Source organism: Coccinella septempunctata, chromosome 1 (genome assembly GCF_907165205.1).
Source record: "Coccinella septempunctata chromosome 1, icCocSept1.1, whole genome shotgun sequence".
Lineage (NCBI taxonomy): Eukaryota > Metazoa > Arthropoda > Insecta > Coleoptera > Coccinellidae > Coccinella > Coccinella septempunctata.
The window spans coordinates 56145724-56151577 of record NC_058189.1 but is presented as its reverse complement, the minus strand read 5'-3'; the positions used below and the strand labels follow the sequence as shown (position 1 = coordinate 56151577).

The 5854-nt window shown below is 35.4% G+C and overlaps 1 non-coding gene across 1 annotated transcript; it reads right to left on the bottom strand.

Annotated features, from left to right (window-relative positions):
- Positions 1 to 5382: 5382 nt before the first annotated feature.
- On the bottom strand, positions 5383 to 5454 carry Trnae-cuc. Its single transcript has one exon. It is a non-coding gene; the product is annotated as a tRNA-Glu (tRNA).
- Positions 5455 to 5854: the final 400 nt, after the last annotated feature.

Sequence of the window (5854 nt, the reverse complement as noted above, 5' to 3'; positions counted from 1 at the left end):
TAATACTTTTGAAAACGGCTACAGATCGCGGATATAAGCCTGTATCAAGCCTCCCCATGTATCAATGCTCCCTAGGCTCCCCTATATACTGTAGACTGACATTAAATTTTACCTTCGTTTCAGCATAAATAGTACCTACTCACTTCCCTCTATTTCAAAAACGCTTGAAGGTATACAAATGGCTTGGGACCAAAGTTGTGGATAATTTTATGATTCTCAACTCACATAACGAATGCAAGAATACTTTTAAGCACATGATGGGACATATTCAACAAAAAACCTAATTTTATAACCTTTTGTTGTTTGTGAAAACTGTCAGATTAAATTGTCCTTAAATTGTCAAATTTTTGGAATGTGCACTTTCCAACATGTAAATAACAACTCACATAACGAATGCAAGAATACTTTTAAGCACATGATGGGACATATTCAACAAAAAACCTAATTTTATAACCTTTTGTTGTTTGTGAAAACTGTCAGATTAAATTGTCCTTAAATTGTCAAATTTTTGGAATGTGCACTTTCCAACATGTAAATAATAAAATACACTTTCGAGTTTGTCTTATGACCTTATTTTAACTATTTTGATCCTGTCCTACACAGATCTCACTATATTATACAGGTCTTCTTTTTAGTATGTAGGTATAGGTATTCCACATGGTCCTCCCAAATAACCCTCTTGGGCTCCCCTACTATTTGTTGTTGAGGAGAGTTTAAGAGTTCATTCCACTTTCTCTGGGTGCAAATGATATTTTAACTAACGTGGCGGTTTCGATCATTGCCACCTCATGAAAAACAAATTTTCCTGCTAGTTTGATTGAAGTTAGAATATTTGGAAGCCTTTTTGGGAATAATGAAGCTTTGTATGAAAATTTACGATTTTCAATTGGGCTTAGCTAACGTCTGACTATTTCGAAAGTGTACGATATGCAATATTTTTGAAGAACCTCTATACACATCAATGTGTTTAGGAGAATGATCAGATCGCAAAATAATGTGCCGCCTCTGATTCTAATTCGAAGGATTCAGACGGGAAGCGCTGTATCGTACATTTAAAAAGGAAACCACATAATTCTACCGGATTACTACCGTTCGGAACGGGCAGCATATTTCTGCAGAGACCACACAATGTCATCCAGCGTGCACATCGGAGATAAAAATTTATAAGCGGTACGTGTTATTATATTGTTGATACCGTTTACGTATTGATTTCTTTCAATTATGGCCGGTAAAAGCTCATTTACCCGATAGAAATATACCTACTGTGGCGTCTGGTGAAAACCGTCCGTGGTAGGAAGCATTAATCGCATTTTTTCTTTTTTAACCCGTGAGTAACACCAATGCACGTCGGAGAAAACATTCCTGTTTCTTGTTGTGCGAGTTTCGATGCCAAACTTAAACGACGTTAACACTTTTTCTCAGGTGAATAAAACGTTGGTTGTGGTCACATTTCCGAAAGTTTTGAACTCAATGAAGGGAGGATATATTGAAAAATTCTTAGCCTACAATAGAACCAAACAAAATTTCAATGTCAAAATATTTTATTACTCAACATATTCTCCTCTTAATTGGATACATTTATTACAGCGAACCTGCAACGTCTCTAGATCTTTCAAAAAAAATGTTTCTTCTTGCTCTGCAAACCAGACCTCCACATCTTTTATTACCACCTCGTTGGAAAAAAATTTACGATCTTTTAAACTTTTTTTCAGTTGATGATAGTCGGATGGAGCCAAATCTCGTGAATAAGGGTGGGTGATCTAGTAATTCAAACCCTAAATCTCGAATTTTTTTCATGGCAACATGAAATTTGTGTGTGGGGCATTGTCCTGCAAAAACAAAACACCTGTTGGTAGCTTTTCGCGTCTTTTCTCTTTTATGTTTCTCCGTAGAGTGGTCAGTAATGTCGAATAGTAATCTCTGGTTATTGTTCTACGCTTATCCATAAAATTAATCATGATTAATCCATGGAAATCCCAAAAACTGAAGCAAGAACTTTTCCAGCAGATTTTTGGACGCGAAACCTCTTGGGTCTTGGAGAACCAGAGTGTCGCCATTTCATCGATTGTTGCTTTGTTTCTGGATCGTAGAAATATACCCGAGTCTCATCCATAGTAACAATTCGGTTTAAGAAGTCTACATCGTTTTCAAATCGAGCACAGATCGAACGCGATGCTTCTTCCCTTGTACGCTTTTGGTCAACATTCAAACATTTGGGGATCCATTTTGCAGCAATGTTTCTCATGACCAAATTGACGTGAACTATATGATGAATGCGTTCGTATGAAATATTTAGTGCTTCAGATATCCGTTTTAGCCGGATTCGACGGTCTGATAAAATCATGTCATGAACTGCATCGATATTTTCGTGGACTGACACAGAAACTAGCCTTCCCGATCGGTCATCATCTTCAATGGAAAATTCACCTCTTTTGAAGCTTCCAGTCCAATTTTTCACGGTCGCATACGAAGGACATTGATCACCAACGGTATTAAGCATATCTTCGTAAATACAGTTACTTGATGATGGCTCGATACTCCAATTTTTCGATTTTCACAATTCCGGTGAACATTTTCTCTCTTTAATTTATTGCGTAATTCTGGTTTACGTTTTTGACCTCAAACTTCACACTGACATTTCTAATGAGTTATTGTTCGTTGCTATGGTAACGCAATATTTTTTTATGCATGGAACTGGCTAACTCGATATCAATAGATCCTCGTATTATTGAAATTACTTGAGATTCTTGCCTGTTTCCCCAACTTCTAAACCCGAGATACAAAAAGATTGAAAGAACTCTCGGCTTAAAAAGTTTTTTACGTTCGTATATGACACAAATATCTCATCCGTTATATGAAGTTATTTATAGTTAGTCAGCTTCCAAAACGATAAAAGCAAAAAGCCAATCTTGAAAACTATCCGAATAAAAAAAAAATTATTCATATACAATACAATACACGTTCGTGTTCATCAGGACCTAAGGAAAGATTGTTTTTTTCATGCAGGTTATATGCATTGCTCATCAAGAGGTTTTTTTTTTAAAAATCTTATTGTCTTCCTGAAACGAAATTCTTCTATTACCTATTAAATGGCTGTGCTGGATTAGCCGTATTCTATTTAATGACTGTATTTTGTAACTTTGATATTTCAAATAAAAATAGTTGAAACACTGAATTATATCGTTTTTATTTCGAATAGGTACACCATTTGAAATATCTGGTATCTACTTATGTTTTATTCATTTATTTAAAACAGTGTTAATTGTATTTCAATGAAAACAAACCTTATTATTTGCCTAGCTCTGGTCATATACCATGTGAAACATCTGCTACGAAAAAATTCCCACCATTACTCGGTGTTCATATTTTACTGTTCCATATTACCTACTGAACAAAAAAAAATAACAATATTCGAACATTCAATGTTATATCTTCTCTTTATGGAATTTCCTCGAGGTGGTCATCTCGTGAGAACGTATATAGTATAGTTGAAGAAATTAGATCTTCTCCTGATATAACACAAAATATACACAATTCCTTGAGTTTCTATCTCGAGTAATGAATATTATCATAACATCAGCGTAGTCAGAGAGACAACCATTTAGGAGCAACCTACTAATGAGGCGGTTTAATCTCCATGTTCGAGTGATAAAGTCTATCTCAACTTGTAATATGAGTATTATGGTGTAGACTAGGTAACGCAATGCTTAGTTTTTAACTTCATTAAAGAAAAATGAAAAGACATGGTGGAGTATAGTTTGAACAATTGTCATCGATAGTAGATGACATGATAGTAATATCGCAGTGGGCATCACTGAAAATGAAAGATATGAAACATAAATTACACATTTTTAGGACGTCAACTCCAGCTGTGGATGTCATCTCTAATCCATACAGTATGGATGAATTGAAGTCAGCAATTAAATCCCCCAAATCTGGGTTTTATCCTGAGTTCCTCAAGCATTTAGGCAAAATTGTCCTGGTTGTTATCTTTTTATGAAAACATTCTTAGGTCAATTTTTCTTCCGAGTTCTAAAAGGCGAAAGTCATAGAAATTTTAAAACGTGTAAAGGATTCTTCTGATCCTATAGTTTATTCTTATTGAGCGAGTCAAGATTTAGCTTCCTAAAATTTTCAAGGGGGTTTCAGGAAAAATAGAAATTGCTGCGATCAGGTTCTGAGCCTTATTATACCACTGTCATTGAAGCAAGTTTCAATGATGAACTGAAAACAGCATTTGTGGATTTATCTGCAGAATAAGAAAACATGCTGTTAGATGGAAGGGTTAGTGTTTTTGTTGATGATAATACATAGTAGTAATTTCAAAACTTTGAATAGTGGTCTTCCACGCAAGGATCAGTTTCTTTTCAATTTATATCTGTTTGATATCCCTTTTCCTTTCTTCTGGTAGATTCATATACACTGATGATATTGCTCTCGCACTCAGTCATTTGGATTTTAGATACAAAGAAAATAATTTATCTACAGATTTAAAAATTTTGAGGAACTACTTTTACGAGTAGCGTTTGCCTCCTAAACAAAATAAAACCGAGGCTTCGTGTTTCCATTTGAATAATCATCAAAAAAATAGAAAATTGAGCTAAGTTTTCGGTAATTTTTTTCGGGACATAACTTCGATTCAAAATATCTAGGAGTTGAGCTGGATTCTTCCAGAAAAAGGTGTTACTGGAACTATTCAGATCTTCACCTATTCAATGGTTACCAGTTCTTTCAAACATTGTATGGCCCATTCATAGACAGAGTACAGTTATAATTTTTTTCCTTTCTAGACTCATTTCCACTTCTGTCCTATATTCCACAAAATACGATTCCCAGACTGAATTCGTCTTAACCCTTATTTTCCAACTCTTTCCTTAATTTGAATATACCTAAAGGACAAAGACATTTTGCAGTCTGAATGGAAAACCAAAAATTAGTTAGTGATCCTTCGAATAGAATTCCTGGTTTTGATCATCCCAGGAAAATATGGTGTATTCTGAATAGTATAAGAACAGGTCACGGACCTTGTAATAGTATGCTTTTACGATGGAATTCAGTTGAAACCGAATCAGCTCGGTTGAAAACCATAAAAAATTTTTATCGAATGAAATGAATCTCGGAATATAATTTTTCAATCATTTGGTGAATCTTTTTAAAACACAAGATATTACCCAGTTTTTTCATCATGACCATTACGAACCATAAATCTCAAAGAACTGAAATATCCGAATTCTTATTTCATCCCAACAGGATGATTATGATGTGAAATTCGATTGAGCTTATACAGAGTGAATCATGCTTGAGCTGGAATTAGAAGTTTTTCATGTGTCAAAAGAAAATTTCAATTGATCAGCCTATTTGAGCCCTGAAGGCAAAACGTTTTTCCGGTACCGGGAATCGAACCCGAGCCTCCTGGGTGAGAGCCAGGTATCCTAGCCACTAGACCATACCGGATTTATATCCCGCAGAGCGTGTTAACGGCACACTAATCTGAAAATATCACCATGACTCTGAAAATATCCCAAATGCAATACACAGCAGAGTCGCAGAGTAGGCCATTGAAAACGAGACAGCAGCAGCTCTGTAGATCGCCAGAATAGAACATTGAACTTTAGTTCAATGGAATAGAATCAGGTATACAGGGTGAGTCCTCAACTCGTACAAATATTTTACCAATTTTTTCTTCAGCATTTTTTGTGCTCCATTTGAAAACGCTGTAGACTTCTTAAACCGAATTGTTGCTATGGATGAGACTTGGGTACATTTCTACGATCCAGAAACAAAGCAACAATCGATGGAAAGGCGACACTCTGGTCTTCCAAGACCTAAGAAGTTTCGAGTCCAAAAATCTGCT